A 21,189-nucleotide genomic window follows, 5' to 3' on the forward strand; every position below is an offset into this window, starting at 1 on the left:
CTGAGGAACAAAATGTCTCCCAGAATTTACACAGGTGTTAGTAGTTGGGGGAATCGAAGCCATCTTTGAGCCCAATTTTTTAGGTTTCCTATTCTTCCTATTTTGGTCATTATTTTGCGGCAGAGCTTTTGGCAATCTGGAGATGAATTAAGAAAAAATGAAAGAGGATTTTGTTCAGCACGGGCTGAGGAAAATAACCCTCTCCCAGGTGTTTTCAATTGGGAGGATCAAATCTCTACTTTTACCCGTGTTTCCAGCAGTTCGGTTTCATTTTTTATGGCATGGCAGCTGTGATTTTGCAGCAGATATTTCGGTGAGCTGGAGATAAATTAAGAAAAACTGAAAGAGGTTTTTGTTTAGGATGGACTTATCCACAATAATCTCTTTCACTATGTGTACATCTATCTATGACTGAGAGATTAGAAGGAATAACTGGACCTTATTTTGCAGAATTTTGGGATCCCCTTCTCCTTCTGCCCAGTGGCAAATCTTCTCAGAGAAAAGTGAGGCCTAATATCTTGGAGTGTGAATGGAACTAAATTGGAAGTCGTAGGATATTGAGGAGCTAAATCAGATAAGCAACTTCCAGTACAACAACCAGCTCATCATCCAGACCATACATTCACCAATTTTTTTACTTTTTTTTTTTCGAACAATTCCAGATGTCAAACTGTTTCAAAGGCTCCCTTCTTTTTCCGAGCTACTATAATTGAATTATGTTATGTATTTAATAAGAAAATTCATGTTTGTTATGGAATTCAATGTAATCAGTTAGTAAGATTAGTACATATACTTCACTGTTCGAAGTATTAGGGGGGTATTTGTACTAAGGAACAACCCCATTCTGTAAATAGTCAAGATGTTTCAAGTGAACTTTTTTGCAAAATAATCCAAAATTAGTTGTTCAAGATTCATGTGGTGTGCTATGTGGTGAAGTTTTCTCCTATGTAAGGTGTTTATCCATTGTTTTTCTTTCTCTACAATTCTGATAGTCTAATTGTAAAATTGAAGATATAGGATAGGATTTGTTATTCAGCACCCTATTCTAACTGTTTTACAATCTTTAAATTTTCTACTAATGCCAAATCGAGGAATTCTTAATTGATCCTTGGTTTCTGCTGAATTTCTCTCTCCTTCTATCTCCTCAGTCCATTTTATTCCAAGAGATTCATGAAGTGCACCTATCTTGCCCTATTTCACTCATTCTTGGCACTTCTGCAAATTAATCATTTAAGCCCTTGACTGAGTGACTCCATTGCGCAATGGCCATTTCCCTTGCTTTCCCCACCAAACCTATTTTAAAAAAAAAAAAAAAAACCTATTCTCATTAACTAGCCTAATATCCATGCCACCAACAAAGCTAAATCTCAAAGAGAAAGCCCTCTCTGAAGCTGGCAGGGCTAGATCCCAGCTCCAAAAGAGTTTTTGATGTCAACTCTGTGATTTTGTTTTCAGCCTCGAAATTACATAGTGATAACAGACCCAAAAGGAGACATTTTTTAACCTTGTGGAGCTCTATCAAAATGTCCTAGTTGGTCAATTAGATTACCTTGTATACTTTGTAGTTATAAAATCGGGATTATTCTCTGCAATTTTCCCACGTAACTATTTCTTCCCATAATTTATGACTTGGTTCACTTCTTCTCTTCATCCCTAGAAATGTTTTGTCATGAATTCACTGAGGGAGAATATATTCCAAGTTTTTGCCTTGTTAATTGAATCAACAAGCCCTTGATTTTCCACACTCAGAGAATTATCCTTGTTTTTCTTTTGAAACCCTATTTTCTAGTTTCCAAAACTTGTCTCCAGAAAATTATGACAATTTGTCTTTTCATCTCATGCCAGTTGGACACATTTTATCCCTATAACCAACCATGTTTCCCCTATATAGTTTTGTTGAAGATGTTCTACCAATTTTGCAAGTAATTATCAGGGTTTTGGGGAGAGAAAATACTTCTACTATTAATCGTGTAGTTATAGGAATGTTTAATTTGGTGATGCAGCCTACAGTGACTCTTGATATACCAACTTTCTGGGAGGGTTTAGTGAATTCTCAATTGTCAAATTTGAATCTTAGTGGTTGTTTCATAGTTCCACATTTCTTGATCTACTTGTTACTTTATGTCCATGTAGTGAAATTCATTCATTTAGGCCTAAACATAATTGATTTACATAAAAAGAAACAACCAGTGATAAATTAGACATATATTGTAAGAAGTCACCTTGGATTTTTGTTATTTCAATTCCTCTTTTATGTCAATTGTCTATTCAATTATAAATAACTCAGTTCCACCATGCCTCTTGCCAAAAGCCCAGTGCTTTTTACAGCTCAGTAAGGACGTCATAGTAGGAGACTGGTTTCATTTTGAAGATTATGTTGAAATTAGATTGTATGGAGCAGAGGTTGCCCCTTACAGGGTCCCTTGTTTTGTACTAATGAGATTCTTTGCACTGGATTTCATCAGAAAATGTCTAAATGTGGATCAAGTTCATTTTGTGCCAACAAAGAAGGGGCATTTATTCAAGTTGCCCAAAAATGTTGGACAAATTATTATTAATAAAAACCAGCTATGGATGAAGTAGAGAAGATGCTTGAAGATATGCATCTTCAACAAGGAGACAAATGGTCTTATGACCCTCATAAAATTATTTCAAGAAGAAGTGTGGAGAATTCTTATGCTTCTACACACATGAATCAAGACCTGAAATTGAAAAGTTGGCTAATGGTTGTCAATCTGAAGCATAGAAGGGGATGGAGGTTCAAAGTCCCCACCCTATAGAAAAGAGATTAAAGAGGGTAATTGAAGAAATTATCGACCTGGATGATGAAGTGAGCCATAGATCTAAGAAATTAAAGCTACATGGAGAAGAAAATGGATATGAGCCTATGGTAGAAAGTTCCTCCACTGCAGTTGGTTTTCAATTACAATTGCGAGAAGTGAGATGCATAATGTCCTCTCCTATTCTTGAGGAGACAGAATAGATATTTTCTTCCGTTTTGAAGTAATCACATGGGATAGATTGAAGAAAAGAATAAGAAGATTAGGGAGAATGTTGTTTCTTAGATTGAAGCCAAATTAGTGTCGGAGTATCACACCAGGTTGCTATCAACAATGTATTTGGAAAGAAATGAACTTAAATTATATTGTTTTGATCCCTCTACTTTGAAAGTTTTCTTGACAACAAAATTCAATACTCTAAATCTAACTGTAGATGCAAGAGATATTCCCTTACCTAAAAAAATCAATCTACACAGGAAAATTGGGGACCTCATTTATAGTGATTTGATAAAAACATCATTGGAAGCAAGTAAAATAGAATATGTATTGGGAAAGGTCATAAATAAATTGAAGCTAAAAAAAGAATGTTCCAAAGCCTTGCATAACAAAAATGAGGAGCTGAAGAAATTAATAGTCAAGCTTGGGGTAAACCCTAAAGATAGATTTGTTATTCACAAGCTTTTACAAGGGGTAGAATCATCGATTGATTGTTGAGGAAGAAATTAAAGTTACCTGTAGTTGAACATGTTATGGCTCCAGAGGTTTCCCTAGTTGAAAAAGAAAAAGTGCTTATAACCAAAGAATTACTAGAAAGAATCATGGAAGTAGCTATCTTTAAGGACTTGAATAGAAGCTTGCAACAAAAGATAGATACTCATGTCTACACAATTTTAGTGCAGCCAGATTCAGAAGATCCCACTAACAAACTAACCAAGGCCATCACATAACTGATGTTCTTAGAAGATGAAATGAATAAGATTTAGAAGAGTAGAGAATTTAAAAGATAAAGAGAGACATCTGAATATTAGAAAATAAAGTGCATTACAACATCAAAAGAACTACCAAACAACATGTAATGAAATCAAAGAAATGAAGGAGAAGATGAAAGGAAGTATGTCTCTGATACAGGCCAGCGAGATAATTTGGAATGACATTACTCAGCAGGTGAAAGTAGTCTAGAATTATATGTTGATTACGGCAAAAGAGAAAACTATTTTTAGATATTTGGAAGTAATCATTGCTTCTAGTAAAGAAAAATCCTAGCGAAGTTCCCAGTTAGCGAAGAAAATAATTGATTTTCTTAATTCTAAATAATCTTAATATTTAAGAACCATGGAGGTTGAAGATAAAACAACTCTTGTTCTAGAAATAAATAAAATGTTACAGAATAACCCCTATAGAAAAAACACAGAGGTAACATTGGGAGAGATCAAGGAATCAATTTTGAAGTTCAATAAAAAATTTGACAAATGGATCAGGGCAGGATAGCCCTTATGTTAGGATCAACAAGGTAATATGCTCCCCCGAGAGACATATGGGACACTGTTGGTGGAAGCAAAAATTAAGATTTATTATTCACATGAGAAAACAATAATATTGAATGCATATACCATTCTCATTTATTTGCAGAGACATTTCCAATTGCTCTAGTTTTTCAGAATACTCTTCACGGAGAAACCAACCAACAACCGAATTACCAACTTCAGTATGACTCATGCCAAGTTTATCAAATGACCCAGTTCAGATTTATCAATATGGAAAAATTGCAGAGAATTGATGTCACTAGGTGAAGGAGTTGAACCTAGACCTTCTACAAGTGAGCCTGCTCAAAAATCATAAGTCATCCAATGAAAATCAACCATTTATTTTGTTTGACAAAATATTCAAAGAATATTGGATTTTCTAATTGTTGGGATAGGGTCCCTAGGGTCAATTTTGGGCTTAGTTAACCCAAATTTTGTATAAATTTTTGTAAAATATGTAAAGTATCTGTGAAATGTGGATGTGGAGCACGCAGATAGATTGGATTCAAAGGGGTCTTAGCCCCTTGTTTGGATAAGTAGATAAGTCATTTTTGAGACTCACACATGGTCCGCGGACCATGGTATTATATTTAGAAGGCTATATGTTTGATCCATAACGAGTCTAGAAGAGTAGTTGATATCGCGAAATCAAGATAGAGACTATTTTAGGTGAGTGCTAAGGTAGGAAGGCTTTGCTTCCTGTACTTAGGAAAGAAGGGGAAGGCTCCTACTGCTGAGTGTGTAGGGTAGAAGAGTCTGTAATATGAACATTGAAGATCAATAAATACTGATTTTGAAGAATTACAATGCAATCTGAGCATTTCTATTGATTATGTTTATGTTATCTTTTGTGACTAAATAATAGGTTTTCATGAAATAATGTATGAATGTTGCACAAAACTGTTGAATCTATATTATTTATGGATGCTTTAAGTAATTATCTATGTTTGCAAAATTAAGTGTTGATTATGATATGTTTTATAATGAATTGGATAGATTTGCATGAAATCAGATCTAGGGTTATGCATTGATGCACGGATGTAGATAATTTGCTTATTTAAAGTCTGCAAAGACTGATCGTAGACCTTTGCGAAGGTCTAGAAGCAGTTTCCATAGAGTTGCAGTAGCGAACCATAGGAGACTACTGATCTGCGCAAAGGCATATCTGAGCCATAACCGTTTAAGAGCCACTTATCACATGTACCTGGATGCAGAAACTTGGTTCTAGCGTTCCCCAATACTACTTCGGGTGAGACTGCAACATGTGCTACATAGGTTGTTGCCAAAAGGACTAGTAGTAAGGGTTTTTTTGGTTGGTGTGAACAACTCTGAACCTGGTTCAGGTCCCCTTAAGCCAACAAATGGTTCCATTGTTAGGACTAGGATATATCTAAGAGATGTGTGATAAATGGTTTCCTATGAAGAAAGAGATTGATAATTGGATTGATCGAAAATTGCATGCATTTTCAGCTCAGGAGAATAGGAGCCCTAAATTATCCAAGGAGTAGTGGTTGCAGATATGTTTATATACAGACAAGACCGACACGTTCTTTTGTTTCTTCCATAAATAACTATACGAGTGGTTGTCTAAATTAGCTGATAATCGAGGGATGTGGAGGCTCAAAGTCCCTATCGTGTGGACTACTGAACTCGTGCAACGTCTAGAAGCATCACAAAGTAATAGCGTGTGGGTTGTGGATCACTAGGTTGATCACACGTTGGGTAGTTTGGTGACTTATTTCATGATCAATAGAAATATTAGCTATAGCGAAGAGGAGTAAGGGATATTTAAAGAACTGCGAGGTAAGTATTTGAAATCACTGAAAACTTGTATTAAAATGTCGTTATGTGAAAAGAGGGTTATCTAGTTACCTTGATGTTTGGGGCTATGTGAAGTGGAAGATTCTTTAGAAGAAATGCAGGATCTAGCCCAGAATATAGTCTGCTCACTGAACCCCCTTCAAGCTACAACAAAGGGGTAGTGTTGACTACACTGCAAAGTGCAGTTCAGTTCATAACATAGGGTATTCCAAGGATACCTCATCTATCTACTCCACCTCCACCTCCACCTCCACCTCCACCTCCACCTCATACACCTTCACCTAGGCCTCCACCCCCCCCCCACACCATTCAACATGGAAAACACAATGAAGATGTCGATTATTAAAGGAACGGGTACCGAAGATCCAAAATAGTTTTGGTTTGTCGCACATGTTGTTTGGATAGCACAATAGGCACAGATGATAATATTAAGAAAGCATAGTTGGTTACAGCCTTAAAGGATCACGCATTAACATGGTATATCAAGTATTGCACTGATAACCCCAACACATCGTTGGTAGATACCCATCTAGCTTTGAACAATGAGTTTAGTAAGCCTATGTCAAAGGCATAGTCACTAATTGAATTTAAGGAAACCTGACAGAAGATCTATAAGACACCTTGGCACTTTGACCAAAGGTTGAAATACCTAATCAGGCAGGTTAATATGAAAATATCAAATACCCAACATCGTGATTGGTTAATAGCATCATTATTACCACATTTAAGAATACCTCTATCACAACAGAAAATAGCAATGCAAGCAAAAGACTTGGAGATCAAAATGAGGCTGAATGCATAGCCTATTCAGGATACGAACCTTGGAGTGAAACAAATTCATTCACAGTTGGAAAGTCTGCACTTGGAGTTGCAGAGCTTGAATAAGGGAAGGGAAGCTCAGCTGAAGGTACGCGCTGAGATCTGGTGTCTAAAATGTAAGAACCAGGGACATGATAAGGATCATTGCCCGATATTTAAGAATTATTTTATAGGGGAGGGCTTGTGCCCCTGCAACCAGAGAATAGTGTGGGGATGAGTGCGGGAGCTGCATTGTGGTGTGGTATTTGTCAGATTACATGACAACATGCTACTGATAATTGCCATCTATTGTAGAAATTTGTACAGACCTCGCAAAAGTTCTTTTGTAATTTCTGTAATTCTATAGGACACGATGAATTCCATTATAGGAGTAATGAGCTGATGATGGATAGTACCCTTACCTACAGAGTGCAGGCAGAAAATTGGCCTCAGGATCAAGGTGCAGGAGCAGCACACAGAGGATTCCAAGGCCGAGGGCATGGGCAGGTAATCTGCTATAACTATGGTGAAGCAGGGCACTTTGTATGAGATTTTACAAATCCCACACATCCCTCATGTTAGTATTGTTGACAGTTTGACCATCTCATAAAGGAGTGTCTAGTTCTTATGGAAAAGATGCAAGAGAAGAAGGCGCGGTCCTAGTAGCCTACGCAGAACATTTAGATGATGAGGGTTGAGCCCCATGAAGAGGATTAGAGTGTCAATATTGTGTTGGAAAGTGGTATGATGACTGGCACGGATAAAGGTAAGTAGCCTGAGGAAGATGGATGCGTACGCAAGGCTACTAAGAAGGAAGTCGACTTTGATCTGAATCACGCTAAAGAAATTTTTTTGGAAGCAAAGAAGAACTTCGCTGGGGCCTCCACCTCAGGAAGTAAGGAGAAAATGATAGAGACTAATGTGTTGCAAGAAGTAGATCCTTCAATACTAGCTACGTTCCTAACGACTTGTATGAAGTTATTGCATGATCAAAAAAAGTAGTCGAAGGATTGTAAGAGTTAACAAACAAATGCGCCAATAAGGAAAAGAATCCTACTAAACAGAGAACCGTAAGAAAGATTAGTAAGCATAAGGCATGAACAGGGCGCTAGATGAGGCTAACTGCACAGATAGGTGAGTGTGAAATGCACCAAGTAATATTAGATCTGGGGTCTCATGCGAATGTACTACCAAAGCAGACTTGGGAAAGGAGGTGGAACCTACACTGCACTAGTCCCCTATTCAGTTAAGCATGGAAAATTAGCAGAATATTAATCCAATGGGGAACTTATATGGTGTCACGGTGGACATTGATGGTGCGAGTGCATTGGCTAACTTTAAGTCATTGAGATAGTGGATGATAGTAATCCATACCCCGCATTGCTAGGAATTGACTGGGATATTGATGTGAATGAGGTAATCAACTTGAAGAAGAGAAATATGTTTTTTGAAAAGAAGTCGCTCAGTGTTGTAGTGCCACTAGAACCTACAGAAGGAGCGCGTTATACTGAACCTATGTGCAACTATGTAGAAAGGGATGATGATCTAGATAATATATACATGATAACAACACAAGTTGAGGATTGGACCAATCCTACAGCTGATGGCTGAATTGTGTGGGACAGGGATAGCTCCTATGCCTCAGATTCAGATGAAGACTTGAACATTGGCAGAAAAGGCTGCATGAAGTATCTACACGCCACTGTAATATGATGACCAAGTTGCTGAGGTGTCTCTCGACTAAGGTAAGGAATCTTCTGCATTATGATGGTTTTACTGATGTGGAACTATTTTTGGATGAATTTGAAAGGGAAGTACCAGAAGAGCATCGATTCCAGGCATTGGAATGAGCTTTGCGTGCTACGCCTGCCCATTGGTGGGGTATGCACAAGGAGAGCTTTACGAGATGGAGATAATATAGAAGAATGATGAAGTTAAGGTTCAGCTATGCTAATACTAGAATCACATAAAAGTATAGTGGAAAGGATGACGCACGTGATCATTTAGCACGATAGACTAAGGCCTGGGGGACAGAACCACAATTGGAATGGGTGCATACATTCTGTCATATGTTAGATACGACCCCAATGAACTAGTATTTGGAGAGCAAGATTTGACATTGAATGTCTGAATAGGACGTTTTAAGGGAGAGTTTGTTATTAACCTTCAGATTTGAAGATGGTTTTGAAAGCATTGATGAGGCACTACAAGAAATTAATGCATCTATAAAAACACCAAAGGAACCAGTATAATGCACTCAGCCAGATTGGAGTACATAGATGTGCCATGTGCTAGAATGCAATAATGTGACTACTAAAGAAGAGGATGATCCATGAAATATTACCATTCCTGAAACTGAAGGACAGTGTGAAGTCGAAGGACCAAAGGTGATGAACTTGGATATATCAGAGCCTTTGAAAAATCAATAGGTAAACATTGGAACTAAGGAAGAACCTAAGTTCACGAAGATTGGAGACAATTGGGATGAAGATACAGTTGGTAAGGTAGCTGAGCTGATGCATGAGTACCAAGACTATTCCCAATAAATTTTTTAGATTTGAAAGGAATTTTTGAAGATTTAGGTTTTATTAAGATCACATTGAAACTGGATGTAAAGCCTATTAAGCAATAACCTTATCGATTGATTCCAATGTATAAGGAGAAGGTGCAATATTGTTGGGAAAAGTATCCAATACGGAATGACCCTATCGCACTCTAAGGGTGATAGTACCTCAGCAACAATCGAAGCAAAGTTATCTAAGATTTCTTCTTTATGAAAGTAAAATAGGGGAGAAAGAGATCCACTAACCGATGTCTTTCGCTAATGGTTGATCCAATCTTCTCTCCTTGCTGCTTGCTCCCAGCTCCTTGCTCTTTCATTGGCCCAGCTACACCAAGATCCTGCAAAATGGAAAGAGAGGGAAACTACAAGAAGCATACATTCATAATTGATTCAAGGATTAGAATAAATCAAATACACAAGCATAACAATACACCATTGAAACACATGCATATAGAAGAACCTCAAATGCTTTATTAATGGAAGAAGTAAAGTTCAGGAAGTGATACAACCATAAGAGGCCCAATCCAACATCACCTTCCCAGCAGAAAGAAATCTCCTCTTCACCTCCTTCAAAGCAAATCACCCAATAGTTCTAAACTCAAACCAACAACAATTCTTTACATTCACAAGATTCCAGCCTCCTCAGACCTCATGAGAGAGATCTATATATAGGAGTTTTGGAGAAAGGATGAGTCAGCTTGAGGCTGGCATGAAGCTGACTAGTGTCCTCTCTCACTTCAGTTATTCTTCAGTTCTTGAGTCCACTTGGAGGTTCTTGCTTCCACTTGGAGATCTAGACCCTCTTACTCATCACCAGTCGAATTCCTTGATCCAAGTGTCATTTTGGAAGCTTCCTGGGCATTGACACCTTGAGGAATGACTGTGCCACATGTCCCAACTCGCCCAGCGCAGGTAGCCTTCTTTGTAGTTGACATTCAGCGCAGGTAGACAGTGGAGCAGTTGACATTCAGCGCAGATGCTCAGTGGAGCAGTTGACATGATCCAGAATTGCCTTGTTTTTGAGTGTTTTCAGGTGGAGAACTTTTATTCAGTGCTGTGGTTTGCTGACCTTGTTCCTCTAGGGGTAGGAACAACATGTTTAGGGACTTTGGATCCCTTAGATTATGGACATTTCATGCTTCATGCTGTAAGGCACAAAAATGTCTATAACAGTTGCCCCCTAAAGTATGAGGTCGTTTATCGGGTGAAATGCTTTATCAAGAGGATCTGAAGTTCATTCAACCGCTGAGAGGTGACCTGTAATAAAATACAATACAATACATTATGATTCATTCTGCTTTCATGATCTAGCTGAGGCGGGCATTCCCATGCTCAGCTTTATAAATTCATTTTGGTACATAGAACAGACGATCGTCTGATGGTAGACTGATAATTCTCTGTTGAAATTATCATCCTTTGAGTAGGATGATCATCTGCTGCAATGATGTACATGTCAAATGTCTTTATATTTCCTGAATATATATCGCAGCCTGGATGGATGAAACTAGATCCGGGGTCTTCAAACTCGTTCGATCTTCACTTTAAGTACAAGTCGATCCATGTGAGAATTGCGCTGAAGTCGAACATGGAAAGACATCGCTTGATTACCGGTCAATGATGTAAACCGTTAACAAGCGCGAGAGGAATCACCGATAATGATAATGACCCTCAAGGTACTACAATACAATTCACGTGGTGTGAATAAAGGACTTGGCGTCGAACACCATGCAAAATCTTCTGGTTGAAGGTCATTGATGTATACCTGTCGCCGGAAGTGAGAAACTTGCCATTGAGGGATGCAAGCTTCAAAGTACTGAGGGGGTTGTTCCTAGATCAACTCCTTGGATAATGAGCTGATGTCGACAAGGAGTGATCCGTCAAAGGAGGGCCTTAATGAATCCCACATCAGTGACACGGAACGGAGCTAATGATTTTAATGGAGGTGAAAACAATCTGTGACATATGATTCAGGGTGGCGGTCATGGATGGATGAAGGATAATGTATGGTAGTGGATGGGACATGGTTGACTCTTTCTGAACAACATCTCTTGAACATATAACGACACTGATGCGATGGATCGGTAGCATTACCCCAAATGTGGATGGTTTGGCGAGACCATGGTGATGAGACCGGTGAATGAAACAACCCAACCCGATGTGGTACGGAGGAAAAGTGTCATGTTCAAGAGCGACTTGCTACCATTAAAGCTTTGAGGTTCTCCCAATTTTTCCCCAGTCATTTCTGACCAGTACCTCTTTATTTTTGTCAAGCTTGAGGAGGATAACATATGCTTGTTCTATAACCTGCCCTTCGGGCAAGCCCATCGCTATGTTTTAACGAGCCTAGCGATAGGGAAACTCGTTCTCGTCTAAAGACAAGTTTGTCGCTATTTAATCATTTTAACGAGTCTAACGACAAGGAGAACTCGGTCCTTTTCATTTTTAGAGAGTCTGAAAAGGTACATAAAGTCAACTCCAAAATTCCTTTTTCGTCATCTAATCCCTTAAGTCCGAAAAAGTATAAAACAATACAGAAGGGATGAGTTTTCGATAACTTTAACGAGCCGAATAAAACAAGCGCTCGACCTTTTTGTGCAATAACCCCTCAGGTCCAAAAAGATTAAAATCTAGAGGAGGGATAGCTCTTCCGGTCCTTTTAACGAGCTGGAAGGCCAAAACTCGGCAATCTTTTCATATTTTACGAGTCAGTTGAAAAGAGCTCAAAGAAGACTCGTCTTTTGAGGAACGAGTGATAAACAGGGATAGCAGTAGATTCCAGGTACAGGTTAGAATTTTCCAATCACGGCAGTGTCACAAGGATGGCTAGGTGAAATCACTCTTCGCAACTGTTCCTCGAAATGGGTAAACAATCATATGGAGGTGAACGATCGGCCAAATGACGGTGGAGGTGGCAGGTGCAAACACGACCAAGGCTTTTCATGGCTGATAAATTTACGATCACAGAGGTTATTTACCGGAATAGGTTCATTTTTTATTTAAAAATGAGCTTAAACTCTGGGGGAAACATTGCTCACTACTTTTATTTATTTTTTAACGAGCATGAAGACCGCGTTAAAACTGCTCGGATCTTGTGTTTATTTTTTAACGAGCATGAACTTTATGCTAAAACTGCTCGATATACCAGTCATAAGATAAGAAATGTCCCTTGTGAGATCTCTATTTTTTAAGGAGTTTCATCTTCACTAAGCTTTACTCCATATCCTTTCTTTATGCAAGTTCGGAAACGGCTAACCCAAAAAATAGATAAATAACCGCTCTTAGCTTGCACTCCAAAAGGTTTGCATGCCCCCAGGTATAAAATACAATTTCAAGGTTGCCCCTCCTCCTTCTCACCTCTGCTTTTCTTTGGGTGTTCACAACTACTTGTCGTCTTGCCAGTCTAATGTTAACGATACTTGTCTTCTCGTTATTTTTAACGAGTCTTATGCGATACTTGTCTTCTCGTCAGCGCAACTTTTAACAGATCTTTCGCAAGATCGCAAGAGAACAGCTACTTGCGACAAGAGAGTAGCTACTTGCAACAAGAGAAGAACACTACTCAAAGACAAAACATTTGTGTTATTGAGGGAGGCTTACCTCTTTCTGATTACCCAAAGATTGTTTCGTTAATCTTTCAAACAAAACATTTCCTCGGCACTGTCTACCGAAATAGACAAGGGTGAATGACTCTTGTCAAACACGTAACTTTGACAAAAGAATCCTATTCCAGAATAACCCCCCTTCCATCCACGGACGGGGTATGGACTAGTCATATTCTCTCACGGAAATTCTACCTTACACCCAAGGTTTTCTCTGCCCGAAGCAGACCAGGATGCATGCCCCCTGGGTTCCAGTCCCATCTTTCCAAATCACTCGCACTCATCGGGAAGAAGGACTGGGGGTGGAGACATTTCTTGATTGAATAGACCATTTAAGGTTGGTATGTGACTATTTGCGATGCGTGATCCCGGAAATGAAAGTTGGTCTACGAGCTTGACCATTCTTCCTTCGTGTGGAAAACACATTACTCTAAAGAGTGAGGAGACTATTGCTCCCATGCAATATATATAGTCTCGTCCAAGGAGTAGGTTATAATCCAAGGGTCCTTGAACGACCATCACGTTCATTTGAACGGCCTTCCCTTTCAATGTAATAGGCACATTGGGGAGGATCCCTAATGGTCGACTGGTTCCTTTATCGAAACCCGAGAGATTTCTTATCTCAGGCAAAAGCGCCGGGGAACCCAGTGCTTTCCAAGCAATAGAGGAAAGGATACTCACAGATGCCCCTTCATCAATGATAGTGCCAGCCATTACCATTCTGTAAATTTGGACTATGATTCTGAATGGTATACTGGCTGGCAACCGGGGTCTGCCTAGTTGGTTCCAATCAAAGGACACAACCAGGTTGCTTGGTGGTGGGACCGAATACACGGCCGGATATGACCCTGACGATGTTCCTTCCTGCGATAAAGGAATGGGCGCATTGCTCTGATGCCGTCAGAGTCTGTGTTGATGAAAAGAATCTGGATGGTGTCATCCTTATTCTCTTCAGTGAGGGTGTCATTTGAAGATTAATCTTCAGTGACGGTGTCATTTGAAGATGAAACTTATGAAGGGAGAACCGGGTCAACTGCCGTTTCGACCTTTGGACTTTCGTCCGGTCTGGATTCAGTAGGTTCATTTTCAATGACTGGCGCTTCAACTGACCACTTGAGCGGGCCAGCTGTATTTTCAACCAACGAAGGACTTGGCACGAGTTTTTTGTATCCAGGAGGAAGTCTTAACGGTGAAACCGGATGACCTTCCAAAACTCTCTTCGCTTCGTCTAAGAAGGGACAACGGTGGATGGCGTGATCGCCTTCACACAGTCTGCAGGGGGATCTTGCTCCCCCTCTTTGTCTTGAACCTTCACTTTTGCTGGTTGATGGTAAGCATTCAACATGGCTATCAGAGGTTGATGCTCCCAAATTGTGAAAACGAGGGGACCAGTCCCTTAGTATCCGGGGAATACAGGGACAATCTCTATGGAAGTGGTCTCCTCTACATATGACACATGGCGATTTAGGCCCAGTCTATGCTGTGTGTGTATTTCTGTCAGATGTCTTTTGCTTGCCCCCAGTCGCCTTAGGCTCCTTCTTCTTCTTCTCCTTCTTCTCCATGGGAGCTTGGCTTTTGTCGGCTCTACCTTGCGAAGATGAAGGATTGGATGAAGAGTTATAGGAAGTAGAAGGCTAGTGGGAAGCTCTAGACTGATCTAACTGTTGACTCGACTGTTCAGGAACCATGGTGTTCTGAACTACATTGGTTGAGAATAGCCATATTGGCAGGCCAATTGTCAGTCCTGGAAGCGACAATGTGGCCATGTGGGGCGTACCAACTTCTCCCGAAGAGGAGAAAGGACTAGGATTTCCATCATGGGGAATTCCTTGGTTGGTGCGTTCCATGTTCTCAACCTACAGATCAACGCAGGAATAGGAGGTGATTATGTTCCATTTAAAATAAATTTTATAACGACGCTTTAGACACAACTTGCTTTTTCACTTTTTAAGAGTCGAGAAAAAGCTAAAGATGACTCTAGTCTCCTTCGATGTTTTAACGAGCCCGAAGTGACAAATGCTCGGATGGAATTTTTCAGTTATAGAGTTTGAAAAAGGCCAAAAGAAACTGCTCTGGAGATCTAGGCAGAGGGTGTGCCAAACTTTTCGCAAAACCACAGAATACGTTTTACGGTACGGGTGGTCGATCTTCGTGAATGCTGTGTTCACTGCATTGCGATCAGTAGGGCGGCCGACACGGCTTCCTATGGATAAAGGCTTTGTTCCTATAGGGGTCTCCCAATATATACGCGACGGTACGTGGGAGCACAAGCCCGTATTGATACTTATCGCTTCACCGTGGAGGAATCACCCAACCACTCAACGCTAAGATATCACGTTTAACGACGCCGGAACACGTCTCTAGCTTAGACCTCTATGTGTTTGCGTTATGTTTCAATGGTTGTTATGTAAATTCAATTTATTTTAAGTTGATCTTGTTTAGCAATTTGCCTTTATGGATCACCACGAGATGTATGGTACAACTCCTAAATGCAGTCTAAGATGATAAGCAAGCTTTTCAATCTTTCAACTTTGAAAATCTTAACTACTGAGGGAAAAGAAAGACATCATCTTTTCACACAGATCATAGAGCACACACTAATGCACTTTTCCCTAAATCAACATGCAAACTGTCAATAATGCACATGCACAATGCAAGTATTTCTTTTCTCTTTCTTAATGTTGGTGTGCTACAAAAAGAAAGCTGTTGTATAACTTTGAATTCAATTTCAAGTGAAAGCAAACAAGCTTTGTCCAAAATCAAAAGACACCTTAAGATTTACTTGTTTCAACACTAGAAATACATAAATTCAAACCATATGACAAAAGCAAAAGCTCAATCAGCTATGAACAGCAAACAAACTAACTCTTAAGATCAGAACGACACTTATCACAGGTCTAGATCTAAGAGGCCACAACAAGACTAGTTCACTTTCGTTATGGGAAACTGCAAATGATGTAAGAAATACACAAAGAACAAATACAGTTTCTTTATACAACCGAGGCGGAATAGTGGCAAAGAAAGGTGGTTTCAGATAGGTACATTGACTGATAACAGGCTGCAAAAACAAGGATGAAAACAGGGCAATAGAAAGCAGAGAACCCCAGTTGCACAAGGAAAAACTGGTTCAGCGCAGGTAGTACACTGTCAGTTTGACATTCAGCGCAGGTAGCCCCTTCGGGACCTGCGATGAAATGCAGACTGCCTTCACAGTGCCTGCAATGAAGAGAGAAACTCTCGTTTCTCTTGGTTTCCGGGTTACAGATTGCTCAAAAATCAACAGTTTTTGGCCAAATCAAGGCTATCAATCAAGTACACACTAAAGGATGAAAAGGAGGATGAAAAGCTATCACTAAGAGCTATTCAGAGTCCTTGTGGATCAGCTCTTCAAATCATAAACATGCCCAGAAACCGAGCTAGAATAGCTGCCCTCTACTTTGCATTTGAAAGATCCAAATGCAGTTCAATTCGGTACTCCCTGTGTTTAGGAAATGAATAGCAAAAACACAAACAACCAACAAGATACGATCCCCAGTGGAGTTGCCAATTTGTTGTTGGGAAAAGTATCCAATACGGAATGACCCTATCCCACTCTAAGGGTGATAGTACCTCAGCAACAATCGAAGCAAAGCTATCTAAGATTTCTTCTTTATGAAAGTAAAATAGGGGAGAAAGAGATCCACTAACCGATGTCTTTCGCTAATGGTTGATCCAATCTTCTCTCCTTGCTGCTTGCTCCCAGCTCCTTGCTCTTTCACTGGCCCAGCTACACCAAGATCCTGCAAAATGGCAAGAGAGGGAAACTACAAGAAGCATACATTCCTAATTGATTCAAGGATTAGAATAAATCAAATACACAAGCATAACAATACACCATTGAAACACATGCATATAGAAGAACCTCAAATGCTTTATTAATGGAAGAAGTAAAGTTCAGGAAGTGATACAACCATAAGAGGCCCAATCCAGCATCACCTTCCCAGCAGAAAGAAATCTCCTCTTCACCTCCTTCAAAGCAAATCACCCAATAGTTCTAAACTCAAACCAACAACAATTCTTTACATTCACAAGATTCCAGCCTCCTCAGACCTCATGAGAGAGATCTATATATAGGAGTTTTGGAGAAAGGATGAGTCAGCTTGAGGCTGGCATGAAGCTGACTAGTGTCCTCTCTCACTTCAGTTATTCTTCAGTTCTTGAGTCCACTTGGAAGTTCTTTCTTCCACTTGGAGATCTAGACCCTCTTACTCATAACTAGTCGAATTCCTTGATCCAAGTGTCATTTTGGAAGCTTCCTGGGCATTGACACCTTGAGGAATGACTGTGCCACATGTCCCAACTCACCCAGCGCAGGTAGCCTTCTTTGCAGTTGACATTCAGCGCAGGTAGACAGTGGAGCAGTTGACATTCAGCGCAGATGCTCAGTGGAGCAGTTGACATGATCCAGAATTGCCTTATTTTTGAGTGTTTTCAGGTGGAGAACTTTTATTCAGTGCTGTGGTTTGCTGACCTTGTTCCTCTAGGGGTAGGAACAACATGTTTAGGGACTTTGGATCCCTTAGATTATGGACATTTCATGCTTCATGCTGTAAGGCACAAAAATGTCTATAACATGCACCTAGAACTGGATAAAATGTTGGAAGCTGGCATTGTTGAACGTATAGAGGAATCATATTTGGTAAGCCCTATGGTGGTCCAAGAAAAGAAACAAAAGGGTGGGATCTGCATATGCATAGATATGCAGAAGTTGAATGATGCATGTGTGCATGATCTGTTTCCAACACTGTTTACTGATGAAGTGCTAGAAAATGTTGCTGGATAGGAGGCATACTCATTTACTGATGGTTTTTCAGGATATCATCAATAAAGATTGCATCGGAGGATCAAAGCAAAACAACCTTTGCCACTGAGTGGGGTTTCTTTCAGTATACAATTATGCCATTTAGATTGAAGAATGCGGCTGTAATCTTTTCTTGGGTAGTGATTGCGGTGTTCAAAGAGTTTGTTCATAAATTTCTGAAAGTGTATTTTGATTATTGGACCATGTTTGGGTTGTTGAAGCACCATGTTGTGAGTCTGTGCCTCATGCTGGATACATGTCGAAGGTATGAGATCGCTATGAACATGAAGAAGTGTATATTTTGTGTACCTTTTGGAATTTTGCTCGGCCATGTTGTCTGAAAGTAGGGATTGATGGTGGACCCTTCGAAGATCATTGTAATTGTGAATTCAGAAGACCCTAGGAATGCGAAACATCTATGTGTGACACTGGGACACACTGGGTACTACAGGAAGTTTATCAAGGCATATGCGTAGATAACCATGCTGATGGAGAAATTGTTAAAGAAGGGTTTTATGTTTTGTTGGGATGAATATTGTGAGAAACCTGGATGTCTTGAATGAGAAAATGGTGATCGCACCTATTTTGGTGTCTCCAGACTAGAAAAAGAGTTTCATGTGCATGTTGATGCCTCTTGCATTGCGCTAGGAGCAGTATTAACACATGCAAGTGAGGGAGAGATCAATCATCCAATAGCATTCGCAAGAAGAAAGTTATCCAAATCCAAGAAGAATTACTCCACCGTAGAGTGTGAAGGGCAAGCGATGGTCTATGTGCTGCAGAAGTTTAGACATTATTTGTTAGGTGGACACTTTAAAATGTATATAGATCACTTTGTGTTGAAGTACCTAGTCAATACGCCTATGATGGGGGGATAGATATGCCCATGGTTTCTATTTTTCTAGGAGTATGACTTTGAAGTTATTGTGAAGTTTGGAACGCTAAATGCAGGCCCGAACCATCTATCCAAGATTGAAACATATGAGAAACCGAGTAGTCCAGAGGAATGACTGCCAGGCATGCATCTCCTTGTGATGCGTGTCACGGATGATCATTTTGACGATATTATTCAATTCTTAACAATGGGAACCACTCCGGAAGGTTATTCCACTCAACAAAAGGAGTTAGTCGTTCGTGTTGTAGACTTTTCGGTAATTGCAGGTCATTTGTATAAGATGTGGTTGGATGAGATATTGTGAAGGTACATTTTGGAGTTTGAGCGTGCTAGTATCCTAGCTAAAACCCATGGAGGAGTGGTAGGAGGTCACTATGTAGGGAAAGAAACCACGTAGAAGATCTTGTGTGTTGGGTTATGGTGGCCAATAGTACACAAGGTTTGTAAGGCATACTGCAAGGTGTGCAATGCTTTCCGGAGGATGGGGAGCCTTCGTGAAGGGATGAATTACCTTTAAATCCCCAAGTTTCATTGCAGTTATTTTGTGAAATGGGATATTGAATTAATAGGTCACATACAACTACCAGGAAAGAAGACGAGCACACGGTATATCATTATTGCAACTGAGTATTTAACCAGGTGGGCGGAAGCACAACTAGTGAAGGATTGTACAATGGCCACTATTGTGAAGTTTATATTTGAGTACGTCTTAACAAGATTTGGTTGCGCTAAGATTTTGATGAGTGATAGGTGTAAGCATTTCCTGAATGAAACAGTCAGCCCGATGTTGGAAGAATTTCAGGTGTACCATAAGAAGAGCACACCCTATCACCCATAAGCGAATGGAACGGTGGAAGATTTTAATAAAATTTTGGAGCATGCATTGACAAAGGTATGCAATGCACATAGGAATGATTGGGACATGCATGTACCTTTTGTATTATGGGCTTATAGGATGACCTAGAAGAAGTTGACAGGACAGACGCTGTTCAAGTTGGTCTATGGAATTGAAGCATTAATGTCAATGGAGTATATTGTGTCAAGTTTACGAATTGCAGCCTTGACTGAGATGGCACACCGTGAGAGCTTGGAGGAATGACTCACATAGATCCCAGAGTTAGAAAAATACCACTTCCTTGCAGGATTTCACCAGCAAGTGCAAAAGGAACATGAGAAAGCATGGCATGATCTACATATTAAGCTGCGCGCTTTCAAGGTAGACAGTTTGGTGTTGTTAAATGACAAAAAGTTCACGAAGTTTCCAAGAAAGTTTCAGATGCACTGGTTGGGGCCATATGTTATTCAGAAGATCATGGATGGTGGCACAATTTCGCTCACGAAGTTGAATGGAGAAACATTCCCTGCAAAAGTGAACGGAAGTAGGCTGAAGTTGTACACAAGGGATCCTGCGCGACGACTTTATGGACGCAAGACAGTCTTAGTAATCCTGGCAGTTGCAATAGATTGTGGGACTATAAACTATATCGCTTGTCTAGGTGATGAATAGGGTAGAAGGGTTGTGTGATGGATGACAGGGGTGTGACAGGTGAAGCTGCGCTGGATGGGCTATGCCCTAGTGGATGGTGCTACGCAGGTGGGTCAAAAAGTAGTCGTTGAGATAATTATTCATGATTTGGTGGCCAAAAGTCGGTTAATAGGAGCGGGTAGGCGCTATTTATGGTGAAAATATTTGGAGATCTACTACCAAGAATGCAATTACTATTAGATTTTGGGGGGAACAGTCAGATTTGAATTCATAACTTCCTATAAATTACACGTGCTAGTCCAACGAAGAACACTTTGGATTTTGAGAGTTGGTTGGATGCTTTGTTGTTCAACACTTATGAATTGTAAGTTTTGGGAGGACTTGATTTCCCGTCCATTGTTTGCAACGTTGCCTGAAATTGACCAGAGACTTTTTCTCCAACAAATGACTGCTACAAACCTCGCTGAAGCTGTAAGTTTAGACGCTGCTATGTCTGACGCATCAGGCCCTAAAAGTTCAAGTATGGAAGCTACAATTGCTATGCCTACCATCCTTAGGTCTCCAAGGCCAAAAAAAATCGCCAAAAATAGAAGCATCTAGCCACAAAGGTGAAGTAGAAGAAACCGATGCCGGTGAGAATCTCACTAAGGATGAATCCAAAGGTGTGTGAAAAGGAGAAAAAAATCAAACACCTAAAGAAAGTGGTTGATTTAGAGGAAGAGGAATACCAAGGCATAGAGGAATTAGATGCCAAAGAGGTTGAACCTATCTCACGGCTTCCAGAGTATATCCCTCCACGAAAGGGAAGAACCAAAGTTACCAAGGACCTAGATTCTAGGAAATGCACAGTTTCGACATCCCTATTGCTGGAACAGGTGGAATTT

This window comes from Pinus tabuliformis, chromosome 6 (genome assembly GCF_031772625.1).
Source record: "Pinus tabuliformis cultivar Carrire ecotype Pingquan chromosome 6, CPIR1, whole genome shotgun sequence".
Taxonomy (NCBI): Eukaryota; Viridiplantae; Streptophyta; class Pinopsida; order Pinales; family Pinaceae; genus Pinus; species Pinus tabuliformis.